Source organism: Rutidosis leptorrhynchoides, chromosome 11, assembly GCF_046630445.1.
Source record: "Rutidosis leptorrhynchoides isolate AG116_Rl617_1_P2 chromosome 11, CSIRO_AGI_Rlap_v1, whole genome shotgun sequence".
NCBI classification, from domain to species: Eukaryota; Viridiplantae; Streptophyta; class Magnoliopsida; order Asterales; family Asteraceae; genus Rutidosis; species Rutidosis leptorrhynchoides.
Genome location: NC_092343.1, coordinates 97,042,443 through 97,067,543, shown reverse-complemented (window position 1 = coordinate 97,067,543; position 25,101 = coordinate 97,042,443). Strand labels below are relative to the sequence as shown.

The 25,101-nt window shown below is 36.1% G+C and overlaps 1 pseudogene; it reads right to left on the bottom strand.

Moving 5' to 3' along the window:
- Positions 1-7,246: 7,246 nt before the first annotated feature.
- LOC139874789 (putative pentatricopeptide repeat-containing protein At5g40405) lies at positions 7,247-9,064 on the bottom strand (annotated as a pseudogene).
- Positions 9,065-25,101: the final 16,037 nt, after the last annotated feature.

The window sequence follows — 25,101 nt, the reverse complement described above, 5'->3', positions numbered from 1 at the left end:
GTTGCAGGTCGATATCTGATCTATTTATCTTTGTTTTCTTTCGTTTGTTTTCTTCTTCTGAGATATTCTTCAACAATCGAATTGTTGAGTGTTAATGATTAACTCATTCGTTCCTTCAACCTCAATTATCACTTTTCTCTTTTTCTTCATTCCTCTACTTTCTTCATTACTCTCTTTGTTTCACCGACACAACAAGAGACCACATCTTCTTCTTCATAAGCTTCAATTCATGAGCAAACAAATAACCATGTGTACTCATTCGAAAGCCACTGTTTTATTTTTATTCGTGGCTGCTATCAACCGAGCCCACCAGGATTAACACCTTCACAATCATCACCCATATTGCCACCACAACCCAATACAACTACTCTCTCCTGCAAAAACCACCTGCAGCTGCATGAGTGCATTTGTTTCTGTGTGATTTAAACCCACGAAGGAAATAAATTGAACAACAAAGAATTTCGCGTAACTTTTCTTTCTGTCTTGCTTCTTATTTATTCGAACATAACAACCTGTTGAAAACCACTACCATCTACAAGTTGTCATATTGATAAAGCCTCTTTATAAAAGTAGCATTATAAAATTTAGGGACTAGTGGTACATGTGGGACTCAATCGGGATTCATGGCCGACCAAGGATACCTTTAGACGTTTATTTTTTGTAGAAGCATATGATTATGATATTAAACTATGATGAGGAGTGATTGGCGGCCATGTGGGGTTTCTTCTTCTTCAATAGCTAGTAACCGTAAAATCATATCTAAATGATTTCTCTTGGGTTTAGTTTATTTCACACTTGGGTTGTGACCTTGTTGGACTAGGTATTGGATCGATTACTATTAGTTAGTTTCTTTTACTTTGACCGACTCATAATTAGAAACTGATATGGTTATGCTCAAGTTATGAGGACGATGATGCAAACAAGTTAATGATGATTATGATGAATAGTAGGATTGATTAGATTAAGATGATAATTAAATAATGATAAGTGTGATTTTATGTAATGCTTAATGATAATATAGATAATGGGATAGAATGATGATATAGTTGTGACATGATAGTAATAGGAAAACTATGATGATTGAGATTAGTGATGATATGATAAGATGATGACAACCATGGTGATAATGAAGTATGATGAAGAAGAACCGAAATAATTGGATCTTCAGGGTACGATGCATATATGTAGTGGGTTAGTTAATTGGGTTGTAAAATGAAAACCAGATAAAGGAGGAGTTAAAAGAAATTAATTACCTTAAAATTTAGAAAGAATCAGATGGTTCAGTGGATTGGAGTGTGTTTGTTTAAATGAGAGGTCTCGGGTTCGAATCTTGCAGCAGCCATATTTTTTTAGAAAATGCTTTATGAGGTAGTTTACTCTCACTTATTATTATTATTATTAATATTATTATTATTATTATCCCTTTTGTTAACGAAGTAACATTTGTAAGTATTATTAATGTTATTATTAGCATTGATATAAGTATTATTATGATTAGGATTATTATTAGTTACTATTAATATTACAATTATTATTATTATTATTATTATTATTATTACTATCAATGCTAAAATAAGTAGTATCTTTCATTATTATTATTATGATCATAATCACAAAAAAATGAATATATATAATATACATGATATTAATATAAAAATAATATAACTAATATATATATATATATATATATATATATATATATATATATATATTTGTTCGATTACAGTTATGTATATTAATAAATATACAAATGATATAGGTTCGTGAATCCAAGGCCAACCCTACAATTGTTCAATGTCGTCATATGTATTTTTACTACAAAATACAGTATTGTGAGTTTCATTTGCCTTTTTACCCTTTATATTTTTAGGCTGAGAATACATGCGCAATTTTTATAAATGTTTTACGAAATAGACACAAGTAATCGAAACTACATTATATGGTTGAATGATCGAAGCCGAATATGCCCCTTTTTGCTTTGTAAACTAAGAATTAGGGAACATCACTAATTTTGAGAATTAGTGCACGCCTAATTGACGCGAATCCTAAAGATAGATCTATTGGGCCTAATGAACCCCATCCAAAGTATCGGATGCTTTAGTACATCGAATTCGTTTTTATCATGTCCGAAGGATTTCCCGGAATGATAGGGGATATTCTTATGTGCATCTTGTTAATGTCGGTTACCAGGTGTTCACCATATGAATGATTTTTATCTCTACGCATGGGACGTATATTTATGAGAACTGGAAACGAAATTCTTGTGGTCTATTAAAATGATGAAAATGAATGATTATGATAAACTAATGAACTCATCAACCTTTTGGTTGACACTTTAAAGCATGTTTATTCTCAGGTATTAAAGAAATCTTCCGCTGTGCATTTGCTCATTTTAAAGATATTACTTGGAGTCATTCATGGCATATTTCGAAGAACGTTGCATTCGAGTCATTGAGTTCATCAAAGATTATTATTAAGTCAATTCATAGTTGAATAGTGGATATTATGAAATGGTATGCATGCCTGTCAATTTTCGATGTAAAGAAAGTTTGTCTTTTAAAAACGAATGCAATGTTTGTAAAATGTATCATATAGAGGTCAAATACCTCGCGATGTAATCAACTATTATGAATCGTTTATAATGTATATGAACGGGTCCTTTCAGACAGGTAGAATGGAAAACATGGTGATCACAACCATGCGATTTGATGTCTGGATAGTGTTAGCCACGGATTTTACTAACCCCTTAATTTCGGAAGGAGACCATAGGCATAAAGAACCCGATATTTAATAAACGTTTCATTTGAATAAATGAATTGAAATTTTAGCTGAGAGTGACTAATCAGACTTACATGCAATGCAAGCCATAATTATGTATAGTGTCTTCAGGACGGTCTGAACGAACAATGAAAGATATCACCCAGTTTAACATACTGCATGTGAACTTATCCTTGGATGGGCTTAAGTCTATTAGCTAGAGTAGGGTGGGCTTAAGTCCATTAAGGTAAAAAGTCCAATAAGACTAACTAGTGTGCATTAGTAAATTACTAAGCGTAATTAAGCAACCAATAAGCCAAGTAATTGTCATTAGAAAATAACAATTAGTATTACGTAGTCATAATATTCCAATTACAACAAAAGTTTAACGTGTACAAAGTACAAAGCTCGTTCTAAACGTCAAGTGACACTAACGGTCATAAAAGCATTCGAGGATCAAGTTAAGTGATTACGCACTTAACAACACGTTGTAAGGTTAACGAAAGTAATTAACATGAATAAAGATCCCAGAGCATAAACTAGCTCAGTACGCACATATACACAGATTCGTGAAAGTATAGAGCACAAAAATATAAGTCGAAAAAGTCGGGTCGTTACACGAGGGTTCCAATCCCTTCGTGGGTATGGAATTTGACCATTTGATGTACTGTGGATACGATTATGCCCATCTTTTTCATATGTGGGGAGTTTGCTCGGACTACCACGAAATCAATGGTTTCGGTCCTTGTTAATGGTGGCTCTCCTATCATGAAGTCGAGATCAAATTCTCCGATAGGCCAACACCTTTCTCCGGAGAATCCTACTAATGGTACCCTTGGGGCACCCAACCGTGCTCTGATAGCGGGACTTAGCCGTTCGAAGCAGTGTTCGTACATTACGTCACAAGCACTTCCACTGTCAAGGTATATCCTTCGTACTTCTCTATTGAAAATCTTTCCATTTATGGTGACCGGTAGGTCCGAAGGACATGTGGTATCAAGGGCTGGAAACGGTACTTCACTCCATTCTCTGACGATACGACATCTTTCTCTTTTCTTATAAGGCTGGTGTAAATTTATTGCCAGGATTACATTTTCTGCTTCTTGCCTCGTGTCTTCCATTTTCTTTTCCTGTACCGCTCTTTCTTTGGTTCTCGGATTCCATTTATGAGATGGGACAGTTTGCCCGACTTAACAGCCTCCTCAATGGCTATTTTGAGGTTGAAGCATTCATCCATATCGTGTCCAAAATCATTGTGGAAGTCACAAAACTTGGTCATGTCTCTATTCCTCCCTCTGTTGGACATCTTTCCCGGGGCTTTGAACTTGTTGGCTGCTTTTTCTGTCGCTAGGATTTCCTTGGGGGGTTTTTATCAATGCCCCCAGGATCCCGGCTCCGGTTTCTCTTCGGTAAGGGTGAAATCTCCCTTTATCCTCTTTCGTACCATGTCTGTCATTCCTTCTTTCTGATTTCTCTTTTCGCCTATTCAAGGGAGCATCATCTAGGACGAAGTTACCCGCTGTTTCTTTAGCATCTAACCATATATATGCCTTTTCTAACAAAGCTTCGTAAGTGTTTGGTAGGTCTCGGCTAAGGTGTTCAATGAGAGGTCTGACCCTAGATCCATAAAGCAACCCAGATATTCTTTGGGATTCTGGTAGGTTGGGAATTTGTTGAGTTTCGTTGGTATACCTAGTGAGGAAGGCTCTAGAACCTTCACTATCTTTTTGCTTTATCCCATGAGCGGCCACATGATTCTTTTTGTGTCGCTTTTGCTGACTAAACTTAGACCTAAATTGCCGTTTTAGGTCATCGAAGCTAGCTACAGAGTCTTTTGGTAGGGAGTCAAACCAGACCCTGTCATCCCCCTTTAACATGTAAGAGAATGCGTGACATGCTACGGGTATGTCCCATTTGGCCATTCGTGCTACACCTTCGAATATACTAAGGAAATCATCAGGGTCAAATTTTCCTTCGTAGTAAATTAGGTGTGCGGGTATTTTCATTCCATCGGGGAATGAACAGTTTTGGATGTAGGGCACAAACGGGGTTTTTTGATTTATCCATTAGTTGTTGTTGGCCGCGATAGGGGGTAGTATCTGGTGACTTTGGGCGCAACACATTCCCCCTGGTTAGGAGGATATATCCAGGTGGTGGTCATTTGTTGTGGTGGATGGTTTCAATTTTGGAAGTATGCGTGGCTGGTTACTGGTGGTACTGAAGCGTTTGGTTGGTTGCTCACAGGGGTTGTTTCTACACATGGCATGTTGGGGGTGACATGAGGGTGTCCTTGGGCCCATACATATTGGTTTGGTTGCCCGAAGCTACCCCAGCTCGGGTGAGGAGGTGGTACATGCCTATTTGGTGCCTGGGGTGCTATGGACACAGTCGGAACTGACACATTACAAGTGTAGAGGGGTGCAGTAGGTATAGTTAGGGTTACCTGAGATATGCTGGGGGTTTCCCCTGCTCGAGTCATAGCTTCTGCTGGCGAGTTTGCTGGTGGGTTTCTAGGCTGTGAATTTTGATTCGGAGGTTCCATTTTCAGCTCCTCGTCATAATCCTCACTTTCGTATGTTAGCACCCTTCTACTTTGCAAGATCCCCGTGTCCCTTAAACTCTTTATCACCGATCTGATATGATCGTAATTATTCAAGACGAACGTCTTATCTATCAACGGTGGTGGTTTTAGCTGTGTCGAATACTCGAATATGAGGTTTGTGTGATTCTGGGTGGTGTGAAACCCGGAGGTATGTGACTGGAGTCCGCCATGGCGTCGGTTCTTGCTCAACAAAATGAATAAGATGTGTGTCCCACGGATGGCGCCAATTGTTTGTACAATAACCGGCGATTAGTATTGATATGGGGATATGCAAGTCACAGAGATTGAGATTGAGTGATTATGATTTTGGTTTTGTTCGTTGGCGATTCCCCGAGGGTAACAATCAGAGGATTGTTTTACGCCAACGAAGCAAATGATATAACATGATTGTGTTATTATGTGTGTATTTCTTGAATCTGGAATGTTTCCTGCATTCTATTCTATTTATAAGTGGGATGGAGCGACTTCCTATACCAGCTCGCTAGTTCCCAATGATTTTGGATCACTAGTTGACTTTCCCTTTTGGTAAACCTGCAGAGGAAAGTGAGCTTGTCCCTTTCCTTTGTGGTACAGGCGTGCACCGAGCTAGGTATAGTTTCGCTAGCTTGACTTTGTAATTGACCGAGGTTTTATGGGCTCTAAGATCACTATTGTTGCTCTGATTCCAGGACCTCGTTCACTGTAGATAAAAGTTTCCTTCGTTCTATATAGTGGTCAGATCCTCCGAAGCAAACTGCGAAGCTTGTAAACGGGCCGGAGGTGGGGTACACTATCCATATCTATTTAAAAATTGCACTCAAAAGTTTAAGAATACTATTATAGATTAGGAACAGGTATACACCCGTATTTATCATTTATTTACATATATTAATATATGATTTTTTTATATATTCATATAAAGTATTTGGTTTAAATTTTTGAATTAAATTAATATTAGAATGACAAATAAGATTTTAGCTTAGTTATCAGTAATAGAGGGATATCACATAGGCTTGTTGAGATAGTGTATTTTAATTATATATATATAGGGGGCTAATCAAAGCGCACCCTCTGGTCACACTCCATTTTTGAACGAAATAGCTTTGCCAAGATTCGAATTCGGGTGGTCGGGTGGTGTGTTTCATCGGCAACCAGTGGCCACCCAAGCAAGCCTGCGTGGTTGCAAGCATACAACTTTTGATATAACAGATATATAAAAACTGCTTGCAGGAGGAGCTTTGGAGTGCTTGATATAATTTCAATCGCAGACACTCTAACCAAGTTAAAGGCAAGATGCAAACTATGTACGAATCCTGCTTTCTTCACCTTATGAAAGACAGAGGAAACAACACGAGAAAGGGTTGCTGGTGCTGATCTATATATGCTAGTTTGTAGGAACCATTACGCGAGTGGTCAAGTGGTCAAAGAGGCTGCAACCAACTGTTCTTGAAATACAGTTCGATGCGACTCATTGTCATAGGTCTCTGGGGTCTCGTTGATCATGAAAACTTTAATTAACGTGTGTTGTGCACTAGAACTGATCTCCTCATTTATATGATGCCTTACATTGATTTGTAACTAATGAAGTTTTAAAGTAGTAACTAGTGGAGTTTCGAGTTCCTATAAATATGATATGTTCAAGTGGTTTTTTCATTTGAAGCACGACTCTCGTTTAAAATCAGACATATTTCGTATATCTTCACTAACTTATTTAATTAGTTAGAATTTCAATGATGATGTTAAATTTAAAATTTGGGCGAGGCCGGTGGATATCGGTAAGATTATGAACAAACTTTTTGGAGCAGACACTCTTTATGTAAAGAAGTTGAATTGAGATTCTAATTCCATTAAATCATGTGAACCAAACACTCTTATAGCGTATATGATGGTAGTGATTTCGAAGTTTCATTATATTATATACCTTTGATATTAGCGTAAACGCAAGTCATCACTACATCTAGGGCGGCCGAAGGTTTTTCTGGAAGCAGTCTCCCTTCGAAATTATGACTATCTAGATTGTACATCCCCATACCCAGCATCGGCGGGATTGGGAAATGTTGATGTCGATATTGCAAGTCATCACAAATTCTGAGGTTTTAGGCAATGCGAATATAATGCCCCATTGTCATGCTAAAAATAACTTCATGAACTTAATCGCTAACCTCAGTCGAACTACTCCCAGGAACCTTTTGAATCCTAACGTCTTTCATCTCATTTCTAACATTCAAAACTTTGTCCCATTTCTTTGCTTCGGAATATACATTCGATAAAAGCACATAATTTCCATCTTTATAACCTTCTAGTGAAAGTATTTTACTAGTAGCTTCTTCAGCCATTTCAACATTTTTATAAATCTTACACGCACCAAGAAGCGTTCTCCAAATTATCGCGTCTGGTTCAAAGGGCATATCATTTATCAAACTTCTAGCTGCATCTATATGCCCTGCTCGACTTAATATATCAACCACGCAACCATAATGTTCGATTTCTGTTGTTAGTCCGTATTCATCACTCATAGCGTTAAAGTATTTCCACCCGTTGTTAACCAAACCAATATGACTACACGAGGTTAAAACACCTATTAAAGTAATACCATTACGTTTAATTCCTTCCGATATCATCTTATGAAAATAATCAATCGCCACATCACCATATCCATGGTTTGCGAGACCCATAATCATTGCACTCCATATATACACATCTCTTGTTTTCATACTACTAAAAACCTGTACTGCATTAGCAATATCCCCACACTTTGTCGACTAGTGAAGTACCAATCTTTATGTCTAGTTCGATTCGGTTTCTGTTTATGTACTTATGAACAGTCTTGACCATACTTAAAGCACCTAAATCGCCACACGCAGACAACACACTCACATAAGTGATTTTATCAGGTAACAACTTAGCTAACTGCATCCCATTAAACAGTCTTAACGCCTCGTGAGACATGCTACTTTTTGAATATCGACCAACCCTAGAGCTCGAAGAAACAAAATCTGTATCAGATAATGGACTGGCGAATGTACCGACATGGCCAAGTGAGGCATAACCATGAATCATGGTATTCCATGATACTAAATCTCTTTGAGACATTTTATCAAACAGTTGTCGCGCTAAACCCATTTCCCCAATCCTCACATACTCCGCCAACAATACATTATATGACACCAAGTCCGGATCTTTCATTCCGCCAAACACCTTCTTCGCAAACCCCACCAACCCGAATTTCACATACATTTCAATCAAACCCGTTTGAACAAACAAATCACTATCAAACCCAAGTTTCAAAACCTGGGTATGCACCATTTGCCCAAATTTAACAACACTTGACCTTCCACATGCTTGAGCCACAAGAGACAAACTGAAACTATCTACAAAAAGGTGATCTTGGCGACGTAATCGGAGAAATAATGACAAACACTCAACATGGTTTTGGGAATTCAAGTAAGCTCTAATGATGGTGTTATAAAGAAAAGTATCTGGACTTGGCATTTCATCGAACACGTTCCGTGCGTATCGCAAATTAGCAGAAGATTTTAACGACAATTTACAAAGGAGCTTGGTAATTATAAAGTTGTTGGATTGTAGGGAAGCTTTAATAAGAAATGCATGAATTTGAAGAATGTCATTAAGTTGATTTGTGTTGTGAATTAGGGATATGATTTTTTGTTTGATGGCTTTGGCGGGAGATTGGGGAAGTATTGGCATGAATCCGATTGGTTCATTTCATCTATAAAAAATGGTCAAAGAAAACGATTTGTAATTTCAATAAACTGTTATGGAGTACTTTCTATTTATAAAGGTTGGTGATATTTCTAAATTCACATATGATAGTTATCATTTGAAGCTAGCTTTCTTAGACAACCAAAAACAAATTAAAACATTATTTAAGGCTTTGTTCCCAAGTTGAAATTTGAAGGAAAATGAAATGAAGTGGAAGGAAAATTTAAAGAAATGGTGTTCCTAAATTTTTTTTTTTTTTGAGAGAAGAGAAATGATTTGAAAGTGTTTTTAGTCTAATTTCTCTTCCACCTCCTCCTTTTAATTTTGGCTGATCCACTTTCTCTCTCTTTCATTTCATTCACTTTCGTTCAATTAAATACTCTTGAACACAGCTTAAGAGTTCTTTAGTAAACTTATATGAATCCATCAAAAATGGATTTTCAAAATATCAACACTCAAAATAACACTCTTACATTAAGAATTTTGAACATCTTTACATTTCAAGTCGTTTTTATTGGGATGGTTATGGTCATGATTAAACTCGGATATAATGACGTGTTCCTGATGAAAAATGTGCATTTAATAAACTCGTAATTTTCTTGAATTTCAGAATGTATAATAAATCGGGAAATCGGTTCGTTTCTTTGTGGTGGATGGAAGGCTTATCTGGCTGGGTCCAAAGAGTTAAAAAGCAAGCTTGACCGCTGAAAAGCTCGGGTTGTTAATAACGGCTCAATTAACGGGGTAAGACCATCAGGCTAAGGCTTTATTTACGTTGCTTTTGTTTTCTTTTTATTGTTTGCTGACAAGTGTTTTAGTGTTTGTTTGGTAGTTTTTTCGGTTTTGTTAGCTTGTATTTCGTTTTGTCTTTGCTCGGTGGTTAGCTCGGCCAAGAGTTTAGTCTTAGTAGTGACTCCTTATCGTGCTTCGTTTTGGTTTACTTTCTTAAGCTCTCATATTGTTCTCAGTGTTCTTTCATTTCTTGATCAAACTTTCCTCACTTTCTTTTAATATTAATTTATTTTTACGTAAAAAAAGAAAAAAGAAATGTATAATCACTCACGTATAAAAAGTAAATAATAGGTTGAATAAATGCATATCTAATACATAAACTAATGTTTGAGGATATTTTTGTTAGACCATTCACATTACCACCATTACTGTATTTATTGCATGTCCTTTCATATGTACACGTGATGTCCTATATATTGCTCCTATTGTATTATGTTTATCAAGCAATACAAAGCATAATTACCCTATGTAATCCAACATGGTATCAGACTAACAGCTTCCCCTCACCCCATTCGTTTCACTCCATCAACACCAATTCATCCTTCTTCTCTGACTTCATACACCTTCTCAACCTCATGGCTCCCAACAAATTTGACAAAATCTACACCGTTACCTCCGTTCATCACCTCGTTTCCGTCGAACTCAACCTCGCAAAATTAAATTACTCCCACTGGAAACGACTTTTTACCACTCATTGTGCCGGTTTCGATGTCTCCGGCCTCATTATGCGACCATCCACACTCGAAGAACAAGCGGATGCCGATTGGATCAAGGCAAACGCTGTTGTAACCACTTGGATTTATAACACCATCTCGCCCTCTCTTCTCGAACGCTTATTAAATTCCGAACCCGAAACCGCCCATGATGCGTGGAAATTCCTTGAGAAATTATTCCTTGACAACAAACAATCAAAACAAATGGAATTGCAGGCTGACCTTCGCAATCTCGACATGGGCACCTCAACGGTTGAAGAATACTTTGGTAAGATCGATCACCTGGCTACACAAATCCGCAATCTTGAAGGCAAAATTGAAGACAACGATCTTGTTATGTATGCGGTTAACGGGTTACCTGATCGATTTGCACATGCCAAACATATCATTATTCACCGTGAAACTTTCCCGACTCTTGATACGGTCCGTTCAATGCTCTCTATGGAGGAAATGACACTTAATGGAAAAAATCGCACCACGATTGAGCCGCCACTGAATTCGTCGCATCCGGCGGCCCTTGTGACGCAATCTTCTCGCCCCTCAACTTCGCCGTCACCATCGCCACCAGTATGCTGCAATTTCCAACGTGGATATTGTAGATTTGAGAACAGGTGCCGCTATATTCACTCGCATCCCAATCGTCGCTCAACCACAGGATCATCTGCTGGTTTTAATCGGTCCACAGGCCTCACTCAGGCCCAACTCCTCAACTATGCTGCAGCCCAACATCAGATTATTGCACACAGGCCTACTGCTCCCTCACCTGCTGCTTATGGTCCAATTACGTTTGGGCCTGCTCATCTTGCAAACCAACCCAACAGTGTTAGTACAGCCCAACGTGGGGTTCCACCAGGCCCGCCTGGTTTCAGCCGCCCCCTGCCCACTAGTTTTGGGCCACAGACTAGTCAGCCCAGCGTGCTTGGGCCTTCACCAGTTAATCAGGCTTATTTTTCAGGCTCAACAACCGGTTTTGGTTCTTTTATTGTGGACCCAAACTCGCAAACCCAAGAGACTATTTTACCAAATGCTTTTAATACTATGACTCTCCAAGATTTTGGTACGGCTGGGTGGAATATGGATACAGGTGCAACCACTCACCTTACCTCCCGCGTTAATAATCTAAGTACCGTTTTTAATAATTGCAAATATCCATCAGTTGCTGTTGGTAACGGGAATATTATCCCTGTCACCAACACCGGCCATAGCTTGTTATCTACTCCCCATCGACCACTACATTTACATAACGTCCTCGTAACACCCAACATCGTTAAAAATCTTATTTCCGTTCTCCAATTTACACGTGATAATATTGTTTCTGTTGAATTTGACCCGTTTGGTTTTTCTGTGAAGGATTATCTGACACGCCAGCTTCTTCTCCGATGTGATAGCACCGGTGATTTGTACCCTGTTACCTCGCACTCACCTCAGCATGCTCTCATTACGAGCCCCGTTACTTGGCACCAGCGTCTTGGTCACCCTGGCCATGATGTCCTTCGTAAACTTATTTCTAATAAAGATATTTTATGTAATAAGACTTTTTCTACCTCACTTTGTCATGCGTGTCAGCTTGGTAAACATGTGCGCCTCCCATTTTCTGTTTCTCGTTCTAATGTTTCATCTGCTTTCGATATTATTCACTCAGACCTATGGACGTCACCCATTGCTAGTATTAGCGGCTTAAAATATTATGTCATTTTTCTTGACCACTTTACACACTATGTTTGGGTATTTCCCTTACGTTATAAATCAGATGTTCTTAATACCTTCATCCAATTTCGTTCTTATATCAAAACACAATTTAATCAAGAAATAAAAGCTTTTCAATGTGATAATGGCGGTGAATTCGACAATCTTGCCTTCCACCACCTTCTTCAATCTCACGGGATGCAATTTCGCTTCTCGTGCCCTCACACCTCACAACAAAATGGCAAATCTGAAAGGATGCTTCGCACGATTAACAACCTCATCCGAACCCTGCTATTCCAAGCTCATCTTCCACCTATCTATTGGGTCGAAGCCCTCCACATGGCTGCCCATCTCCTTAACATTCTTCCCTCATCTGCCATCAATAATGACATACCCCATACACGGCTATACAACCACAAACCAGACTACTCCACCCTCCGTGTCTTTGGCTGCCTTTGCTACCCGCATCTCCAGACACCTCACAAACTTGCCCCTCGATCTACCCCATGCATCTTCCTCGGTTATCCAACTAACCACCGTGGCTATCGCTTCCTTGATCTCACCACCAACAAAATCATCTTGTCTCGCCATGTCACCTTCGATGAATCCTCCTTTCCTTTTGGCTCCATGACTCCTACCCAACCATCATCCTACGATTTCCTGGACGCTCCACCTAATCTCTACTCTCGCACTATCTACATACCTACCCCATCAACTGGTCCTCCGGAGACACAGCCTCCTCCTACTGGGGCTACCGACCACACTGCGGAGACACAGCCTCCTCCTACTGGGGCTACCGACCAGAATACGGAGACACAGCCTCCTCCTACTGGGGCTACCGCTTCCACCACTCAGTTCACTCACCCTATGGTCACTCGCGCCCGGGTTGGCACCACTAAACCTATCCAACGCATTAACCTTCATACCTCCACCACATCCCCCATTCCACGCTCTTACCCTGACGCCTTCCGTGATCCTCATTGGAAACAAGCTATGACTGACGAATTTAATGCTTTAATTAACAACGGTACTTGGAAACTTGTGTCACGCCCATCGGACACGAACATTGTTCGCTCCATGTGGCTATTTAAACATAAGTTTAACGCGGATGGTACTTTGAGTAGGTATAAGGCTCGACTGGTTGCTAATGGTCGCAGCCAATAGGTTGGGATTGATTGTGACGAGACCTTCAGTCTGGTTGTCAAACCGGCCACGATACGCACTGTCCTCAGCTTGGCTGTCTCTCGACACTGGCCAGTTCATCAGTTAGATGTCAAGAACGCTTTCCTCCATGGATAATTGTCTGAGACTGTTTATATGCATCAGCCTCCTGGATTTCGGGACACTCGGTATCCCGATCATGTATGCCTCTTGCAGAAATCTTTATATGGCCTGAAACAGGCTCCTCGTGCTTGGTTTCAGCGCTTTGCCAGCTATGCTCAGCGGATTGGTTTTTGTCATAGTCGGTGTGACACCTCCTTATTTATTTATCGCCTGGGGCCCGACACCGCCTACCTTCTCCTTTATGTCGATGACATCCTCCTGACTGCCTCTTCCGCAGATTTCCTCCAGAGGATTATTGCCTCCCTTCACAGGGAATTCTCCATGACAGATCTTGGACCACTAAACTATTTTTTGGGTATCTCGGCCACACGCACCACCACAGGGATCTTCTTATCTCAGAAACAATATGCTGCAGAAATCCTCGATCGTGCTGATATGACCACCTGCCACCCTTGTCGGACCCCCGTCGAACCAGGGGCCAAACTCACTACTCATGGTCCCCCTGTGAAGGACCCGACTTTATATCACAGTCTTGCTGGAGCACTTCAATATTTGACCTTCACTCGCCCGGAAATTTCGTATGCTGTCCAACAGATTTGTTTATTCATGCATGACCCTCGCGAGCAACATCTTCACGCCCTCAGACGGATTCTTCGGTACATTTGTGGGACCACTGATCTCGGGTTACAACTTTATGTGTCTCTTTCCACACTAGTTGCTTACTCTATCGCCGATTGGGCTGGCTGTCCTACTACCAGACAATCCACGTCTGGCTATTGCGTGTTCTTTGAAATGTCCCGTTCTTATTGATTAAAAACGTTCCATATTAATTGATTTCGTTGCGAGGTTTTGACCTCTATATGAGACGTTTTTCAAAGACTGCATTCATTTTAAAACAAACCATAACCTTTATTTCATCAATAAAGGTTTTAAAAGCTTTACGTAGATTATCAAATAATGATAATCTAAAATATCCTGTTTACACACGACCATTACATAATGGTTTACAATACAAATATGTTACAACAAAATAAGTTTCTTGAATGCAGTTTTTACACAATATCATACAAGCATGGACTCCAAATCTCGTCCTTATTTAAGTATGCGACAGCGGAAGCTCTTAATAATCACCTGAGAATAAACATGCTTAAAACGTCAACAAAAATGTTGGTGAGTTATAGGTTTAACCTATATATATCAAATCATAATAATAGACCACAAGATTTCATATTTCAATACACATCCCATACATAGAGATAAAAATCATTCATATGGTGAACACCTGGTAACCGACATTAACAAGATGCATATATAAGAATATCCCCATCATTCCAGGACACCCTTCGGATATGATATAAATTTCGAAGTACTAAAGCATCCGGTACTTTGGATGGGGCTTGTTGGGCCCGATAGATCTATCTTTAGGATTCGCGTCAATTAGGGTGTCTGTTCCCTAATTCTTAGATTACCAGACTTAATAAAAAGGGGCATATTCGATTTCGATAATTCAACCATAGAATGTAGTTTCACGTACTTGTGTCTATTTTGTAAATCATTTATAAAACCTGCATGTATTCTCATCCCAAAAATATTAGATTTTAAAAGTGGGACTATAACTCACTTTCACAGATTTTTACTTCGTCGGGAAGTAAGACTTGGCCACTGGTTGATTCACGAACCTATAACAATATATACATATATATCAAAGTATGTTCAAAATATATTTACAACACTTTTAATATATTTTGATGTTTTAAGTTTATTAAGTCAGCTGTCCTCGTTAATAACCTACAACTAGTTGTCCATAGTTAGATGTACATAAATAAATTGATAAATATTATCTTGAATCAATCCACGACCCAGTGTATACGTATCTCAGTATTGATCACAACTCAAACTATATATATTTTGGAATCAACCTCAACCCTGTATAGCTAACTCCAACATTCACATATAGAGTGTCTATGGTTGTTCCGAAATATATATAGATGTGTCGACATGATAGGTCGAAACATTGTATACGTGTCTATGGTATCTCAAGATTACATAATATACAATACAAGTTGATTAAGTTATGGTTGGAATAGATTTGTTACCAATTTTCACGTAGCTAAAATGAGAAAAATTATCCAATCTTGTTTTACCCATAACTTCTTCATTTTAAATACGTTTTGAGTGAATCAAATTGCTATGGTTTCATATTGAACTCTATTTTATAAATCTAAACAGAAAAAGTATAGGTTTATAGTCGGAAAAATAAGTTACAAGTCGTTTTTGTAAAGGTAGTCATTTCAGTCGAAAGAACGACGTCTAGATGACCATTTTAGAAAACATACTTCCACTTTGAGTTTAACCATAATTTTTGGATATAGTTTCATGTTCATAATAAAAATCATTTTCTCAGAATAACAACTTTTAAATCAAAGTTTATCATAGTTTTTAATTAACTAACCCAAAACAGCCAGCGGTGTTACTACGACGGCGTAAATCCGGTTTTACGGTATTTTTCGTGTTTCCAGGTTTTAAATCATTAAGTTAGCATATCATATAGATATAGAACATGTGTTTAATTGATTTTAAAAGTCAAGTTAGAAGGATTAACTTTTGTTTGCGAACAAGTTTAGAATTAACTAAACTATGTTCTAGTGATTACAAGTTTAAACCTTCGAATAAGATAGCTTTATATGTATGAATCGAATGATGTTATGAACATTATTACTACCTTAAGTTCCTTGGATAAACCTACTGGAAAAGAGAAAAATGGATCTAGCTTCAACGGATCCTTGGATGGCTCGAATTTCTTGAAGCAGAATCATGACACGAAAACAAGTTCAAGTAAGATCATCACTTGAAATAAGATTGTTATAGTTATAGAAATTGAACCAAAGTTTGAATATGATTATTACCTTGTATTAGAATGATAACCTACTGTAAGAAACAAAGATTTCTTGAGGTTGGATGATCACCTTACAAGATTGGAAGTGAGCTAGCAAACTTGAAAGTATTCTTGATTTTATGTAACTAGAACTTGTAGAATATATGAAGAACACTTAGAACTTGAAGATAGAACTTGAGAGAGATCAATTAGATGAAGAAAATTGAAGAATGAAAGTGTTTGTAGGTGTTTTTGGTCGTTGGTGTATGGATTAGATATAAAGGATATGTAATTTTGTTTTCATGTAAATAAGTCATGAATGATTACTCATATTTTTGTAATTTTATGAGATATTTCATGCTAGTTGCCAAATGATGGTTCTCACATGTGTTAGGTGACTCACATGGGCTGCTAAGAGCTGATCATTGGAGTGTATATACCAATAGTACATACATCTAAAAGCTGTGTATTGTACGAGTACGAATACGGGTGCATACGAGTAGAATTGTTGATGAAACTGAACGAGGATGTAATTGTAAGCATTTTTGTTAAGTAGAAGTATTTTGATAAGTGTATTGAAGTCTTTCAAAAGTGTATAAATACATATTAAAACACTACATGTATATACATTTTAACTGAGTCGTTAAGTCATCGTTAGTCGTTACATGTAAGTGTTGTTTTGAAACCTTTAGGTTAACGATCTTGTTAAATGTTGTTAACCCAATATTTATAATATCAAATGAGATTTTAAATTATTATATTATCATGATATTATGATGTACGAATATCTCTTAATATGATATATATACATTAAATGTCGTTACAACGATAATCGTTACATATATGTCTCGTTTCAAAATCATTAAGTTAGTAGTCTTGTTTTTACATATGTAGTTCATTGTTAATATACTTAATGATATGTTTACATATCATAATATCATGTTAACTATATATATAACCATATATATGTCATCATATAGTTTTTACAAGTTTTAACGTTCGTGAATCACCGGTCAACTTGGGTGGTCAATTGTCTATATGAAACATATTTCAATTAATCAAGTCTTAACAAGTTTGATTGCTTAACATGTTGGAAACATTTAATCATGTAAATATCAATCTCAATTAATATATATAAACATGGAAAAGTTCGGGTCACTACATTCTTAGGTAACAATCTTCTCTCGTGGTCTTCCAAGTGACAGCTCACACCTTCACGCTCCAGTGCCGAAGCAGAGTATCGCGGTGTTGTGAACGTCGTAGCAGAGACATGCTGGATTCGTAATCTTCTTCGTGAGCTACATTGTCCCCTCATCTCTGCAACCGTCGTCTATTGTGATAACGTCAGCTCCGTATACCTCTCTTCCAATCCAGTTCAACATCAGCGGACTAAGCATATTGAGATTGATATTCACTTCGTCAGAGACCTGGTTGCTCAGGGACAGGTTCGCGTACTTCACGTACCTTCCAGATATCAGTTTGCAGACATCTTCACCAAAGGTCTTCCGTTCGCTCTCTTTGACGACTTCAGATCCAGTTTGAGCGTTCGAAGCACTCCCGCTCCAACTGCGGGGGGATGTTAGACCATTCACATTACCACCATTACTGTATTTATTGCATGTCCTTTCATATGTACACGTGATGTCCTATATATTGCTCCTATTGTATTATGTTTATCAAGCAATACAAAGCATAATTACCCTATGTAATCCAACAATTTTGACTTGAAATATACAGAACTTAATTTGTGGCACAAGAAGACACATTCGCAATCCCCTTTGTATATAAGGGGATGCAGTGGCGGAACTTGAACCCGACTATAGAGGGGGCGAGTCTAAAAATTTAATACATTTTTCATTGTCAACAGGGACAAACACAAAAAAAAAACTTATTTTTTGGTAATTTTTTTTTTAGTGTAAATTATTTTTTCCGCTTAAATCCATGGAGGACGGGCGCCCCCTTTGGAATACCTTATGTTCCGCCCCTGAGGGGATGGTTGTAGGGTTGTAATGAGCTGAGTAGAGCTCGAGTTTGAGCTAGACTAGGCTCGAGTTTGGATCGCTTATAGTTTAAAGAGTTCGAGTTTAACTTGTTTCGAGCTTAACATATCAACTTTGAGCTCGGCTTGTTTGACATTACTAAAGCTCGAGCTCGGCTTGAATTCGACTCGTTTATTAATAGTTATTTATTTGTATAATTACTAGATTTATGAGCCCGTGCGTTGCACGGGAACTCTTCCGCAAACAATACACATCAACAAAAGCTTAAAAATATTTGTTCATACATTTTTTCATTACACAACTTAAAGGTTATGTATTGTTGTAAACATGAATTAGATAAAAAGCACGCTCTTTAAAGTTGTAAGTGAATAAACATTTTGTGTCAGGCTATCAAAAACAGCTTATTCCATAAGACACACAGAGGTTTTGGTTTTTTCTTCGACATCTCTTGTTTCAATTTCCATTTGTATCTGCGTTGCGCTAAATTGAAGCAAGAAACTCTTTTACCACTACGTATGCCGAGAAGTAACCTCAGTTTGTTTGGAAGACACTAAAAAAAGTAAAACACAAATAGAAATTTATTATAATGGAAAATCTTAAACTGAATTGACCTAATTTACAACAGTATTATATATTAGTAAAATTTTTTATAAAAAAATTATTGTTAAGATGTGTTATTAACTTTAAAAAGATAATATATGTAACTTTTCATTAGTCGCTTATTGTAAAGGGCGTGAAAGTTCCGAGCATCAACTCACAATACGGGTCAATATAGACAAACATAACAGACTACTTTTCAATCAATTATACTTAAAAAAAAAAGTCAAACCAATTGTGTGTATAACAAAGTAATTGATGTGATTTTTAAACTTATATATGAAATAACGATATTAAAGGAAAAGTGTCAAAAGTACTGTTATGATTGAATTAGTAAAATATGTTTTTGTAAACAATACACATTAGTAAAACTTTGATAAATTATAGTTCATACATAGATTGATTATACAACATAAAGTTACGAATTGATGTAAACATGATTTGTTGTAAAGTAAACGATGAATTTTAAACGCTTGTATCTATTACATAGGAAACAATAAATATGAATACCAATATCTAAAACAAAATGTTTTAAGTAATAGTATTTAAAGACTAAAAAATAAATAAGGATCAACTATTTAAAGGTATTACAGTTGGTGCAAAGCTTTTTTATAGACAATATTTTTAGTTGTGCTTGATAATTCTTTATCCTTGTTTAAAATAAGCACTTTAAGAGCTCGTGTGTTGCACGACGACTCTCAAACACATAAAATTGAAACGTACAATGGTATATCAATTAACGAATGATAAAGACAGTATCACAAGTATTGTGTTGGGTTCACTGCTTAATTATTTTGTTTTGTGTTACAAAACACAAAGATTAAGGCTACTAAATTCGAGGGTACCAGAACACCAAACACATCACCAATAGTAGCGGATTTATAAGTAACAACATTACCAATAGTTGAATTTTTTAACTATGCTTTACAGATAACCAATTGTTTATTCTGTATTCAGAAAGATAAAATTTACTATGAGCCAAACACTTTGGGTCAAGTTGAGCCGATCTACAAACACTTTTACATCTGATATTTTCTTAACTTTGCAAATATTTAGCAAGTTCTATTTAGCACTACATAAGAATAGTATTTCATTAACGTCTATTGTTGCCTATTACGTGTATGTTACAAGTACAATGAAAACAAAATTTAATTGTTGATAGTGTTAATGTAGAAATTAAACATATAATACAAATAATTATCTTAAACGTTATGAATCCGGTTGCAAGAAAGTAGTGTTTATACGCTATGTTAGTAAGCTTCATGTATGAACTACTTCATTTCCAAAGTATATAGTGAATTTTCCTTTTGCGTTAAATCCAATGTTGTTACCCTGAACATATGAATGAAAGTTAATGTATGTTTGTCAATAGTTGGAGATGCTGAAAGTTTTAACAATTGCCCGGTAACATAGACTTACAATATTAAAAGGGGATGCTTAAAGTTTCAAAAAATGGCAACTTTAACCCATTTCATTAAATTAAGGTCAATTGTGTCTACATTTAATCCTTACCCGATAACATAGACTTACAATATTAAAAAGGATTAAAATAAATTTACAAAGCTAAACTTACATGAAGAGAATACTGGAGGCAATTAGCAATGTGATTTTCATTTATTGCCTTCACAGAACCTACTTTTGCATTGACTTTTACATCACATCTAATTAGAATATCCTGTATAACATAATGTGACACAAGTTATGTAAATCGTGTGGTATAAGAACTGGATTATGTACAATAAAGAAAGAAGTAAAAACCTTAGGATCCAAGTCAAAATCAAGCTCCATGTTACCATCATCAACGAGCCATAAACTATAAACAATAATATTTGTTCCATGATGATTAACATCATCTAACTAAAATAAAAAAAAAAAAAAAAAAAACTTACCGATATGAGACGATTCCTGTGGTAGATATTAAAACCATGACTACTAACATCTGGAGCCTCCTTAAGGAACCCTATTGTTTTGATTACAATCCCCTGCAATTGATCAAATTAAAACCAGAAGCACATATACAAATAATAACAAATGATTTACTTAAAAAGATATGATATAACCTCATTATTATGGGCTTTATACTTGGTATATTCTTCGAACTTTAGATCTGTTGCAATATTATGATAGATAACAACTTATTCACGCAATAGGATAGCAAAATTTGGAGAAAGATTTCGGTGGATAAGTATGCCTGAAACAACGTACCCGTTTAAGAAAAAACAATTCACTATATCGTGAACTCAAAAAGGTGACAACTTTAACCCATTTCATTAAATAAAGGTCAACTCTATCCACATTTTATCCTTACCCGTTAACATTGACTTACAATATTTAAATGTATTATAACAATAAAAGGGAGTAAAATACAATTTATATGTTAATCAATAACCCATCATTTTAAATATCTTAATATTTTAAGATATGGCATAAGAACCTTTAATCAATACATTTTTATAATCATAAACATATTAATACTAATTTGCTAATTAAAATTGGTACAAAAGTGTATGTTGATCACCACAACCAAATATTTTGTTTAAAAAGATGCGCAAAAAGCAAAAAAGGTGTGCCTGTACGACACTTATGGGTGGAAAGTCTTCGCACCCAAAAATCTGTGTTCCCCTTGAGGCAGAAAGTTTGACCCATTTATTTGTGAATGGGTCGATTTGAGTTGTTCTTAATCTCAAATATGTTATACAGGTCAAAAGAGTCCAAAGTTATTGAAATTGTAGTTTTAAGTGCTAACAGCATCCTACTCTTCATTTGAAAAAATATATTATTTCAGTAATGATTTTCGTAACCATATTAAAATAAAATAGATATTAACAATTATAACCTTAAAATATATTTTTGGTCAACCCCAACTTACCATGTTTACTTGTTTTAGATATATTTTATCTGTTACTACGTACACCCATTACATAGCCCGCATAACTCGTTCAATACAGCATTATGAACCCGACTCTTTCAAAAGAGTTGGCCATTGCGAACCAATTAAACACACAAATGGGTAGTTTTGGTTATATTTTACCGAAAAATGGTCAAACAGAATAAACATTAATAGTTATTTAGTCGACCAAAGTGTAATTTATAAGGATTAAACCCTTAAAAAAACTTAAATAATAACATTAAGTTATTATTGATACTTTGACTTTAGTTTGGTAACCGAGACTAAAGGTGTGTCGGTTAGAGAATTGTGAAGTATTTACAATGAAATTGGCATGGTAACAACATATAACAAACGTACGAACCTTAGACAAAAAGTATTGACCTGACCTGTATCAAAACATGTACCTGTTATTCAACCCATTTGGCCCCTCAACTTTTCAGAATCGATAATATTAACAAAGTTACCTCATTGATTACCGCCTGTTGTGCCCCTCCAATTGCCTATATAATCTCTTATGGATGCTTTAGCAGAATCTGCAACCCGTCTAAATTTAGCCATATCATTCGGGTCTTCCTTTAATTCAGTTTAGTAAGCCCTTCAACTAATGATGAAATCATAATCAAAAAAAGGTGATAGCATTTAAGATAAAATCAAATTGTGAAATACAAATACATGTGTAGAGAAATATATATGCTGCTATTCACCAACAACAGCCACTTGACAAATATTGCTAGTTAGAAATCGTGTAGCCAAAAATGTACACATAAATCTATATTTTAATGTAAATAACAACACTTAATCCCAAATTAGTATTAATAAAACGTTAGTATTTGTACCAATTACTTGTATGAAACACTTACAATGACGAAATTATTTATTAATGATAGTATTTTTATTGAAACCAAAGCTAGAATATAAGCATAAATGAATTACCCATTTGACTAAAGAGAGACAAAGATGATGTTTTATGTCCCGTCTGATATCCTTAGTTAAACTCTGAACCAAATTCTCTTCATCGACTCCACGAGTTTCTAACCATTTGTATTGATTATAGCATCTTAATTGGTCAACCAGATCCTGTGGAAGTAATCGGTGAGGCATCCACTGCTCCGAGTCACGTCTCTTAACTCTTATTTCTTCAAGACGGATAGTAAGAGGCTGGAGGTACCTCTGTTGCATCATCAAAAAAAAATGTAGTACCTTAGTATAGGTGGAAAATTGAGTGGATTAAAATGGGCAATCTTTTAATATATTAAAAACTTTTCATCCAAACTATAATTAACGTATTACTATAAATTAACCTATGGCCCATTTTCTTTTATACTAAACACCAACAACAGTAATAGTTAAAGATGCATAACCACAAATGACTCACTCAAAATAACTGGGTTAAAATTGCTACTTCCAGAAAATAACTTACATTGTAATGGGAAAAAGAGTTAAGTCGAGATTTAACCTCAGTTAGATTAACATAAGTATTAACAACGGATAGAAATGGAAAAGATCATTGTACCTTCTTCCAATAACAAATTGGTAACTCCTTTTTAAGAATAACTTAACAATATAACTTATATATTAACACTCATTATTCTATAAAGAAATAACATGGAATTGACGGTTGAAAGACGACGGTTACTTCAATATTTTAACCCCTAATCCAGATATTAGTATAGTTTCCCACTTACACGATGACCGTGAACGTAGCAATTTAAACATGTAAAATCAATTTCGTGCGTTGTGTAGTTTACATCTCGACACAAAAAAACCTAATCAGATTCGGTCAGCAACTTGACACAAAAAGAAATAACGCTAATAATATTTCACAATAAACGACATGTTTTGCGTACCTTGTTAAAGATTCGGCGGTATCCGTTTATCGGGTGGTTTTGATATTGTTGGTGCGGGTATTCAGTCTGCAGCAAAGCAATATAGAGAATAAAATAGGTGGCAAATGGGTAACTTGCAAGATGGGTCAGAAAAAATCATTATATGGCATGGGTTGAAAAATGGCCAAGTCAGGCTAGGGTAGACACAAAGAAGACTTGCCCAACTTCGTGTTAAATGCAGTTCCAAACATAAAGAATGGCATAATAATAATTTGTGTTCAATACGCAATAACTTTAGAAGAATAACCAACATTTTCTAATAAAAGGATTTAATAAGTTGTAAGCCTTAAAAAATACTTTTGAAAATCAGGATAGACTCAAATTGGTTTCACGCCTTCAACCCATAACAACCCGCACATATTTAAATGGGTAGAGATTGCTGCCACTATTTTCCAAGGATTGACAAATGGATCAGCCATAAATACCAATTGGTTTGTCGAACAATCTATCTACTGATTACCCGCCATAAATTGTTAATTTTTGTGATAGTTTGAAAAAGCCAGAGGATATAATATGCGTTAAGCAATAATAATCCAGGTTATCATTACAGGTTGTCAGAAGATACAATTTCTCTCAAAGAAATATAATACCTTTTTACTCTTACATTAATGAAAGAAGTAGATAAAATTATAAAAACAATCTTATCATGTAAGGACTACAGAAAACAACTTAAGCATAGGATAGTTACATACCTACTTTGAAGTCATGATTCGATACAATTATACCCGCAACTCCAACTTGAATAGCATACCTTGCTATAAAATCCATAAACAAATATACATATTTGAGACTAGTACATACACCAAACAAAAGAAAAAGGAAAAAAAAAGGTGGTGATTTCAACAACATTATGTTTTGGTTGTTCCTTAACGTTAGACTGGTCAAAAAATCAACCCATTGACCCATTAAAATAGAAAATAGATGATACAAACTATAGCCACTAAATCAAATATTACATGTTCTATTTGTGTTAAGTGTGTAACCTGCGGCTGTGTGCAATACCAATAAGCCATAGGTTGAAATTAACGAAACGAAGATCTGTATGCCAACCAAATCGAAATCGAATAATAAAAAATCGTTCTATTACATTAAATTCAAACATTGATATTACCTGTTTCAAACCTCAATCATCGATTAAGATTGAGAAAACTCCGATTTGTAGGGAAATGAAAGAATCCCAAGATTAGCATAGTACATGTTTGATCGTATCCCTTCAATAGAATCATAAAATAAATAGAATCATTGAGTTGTCCATAATTTGTTTAATCGTATCTCATAATCGATTTGTTGATCTGAGTGGATTATGTGGAACACTAA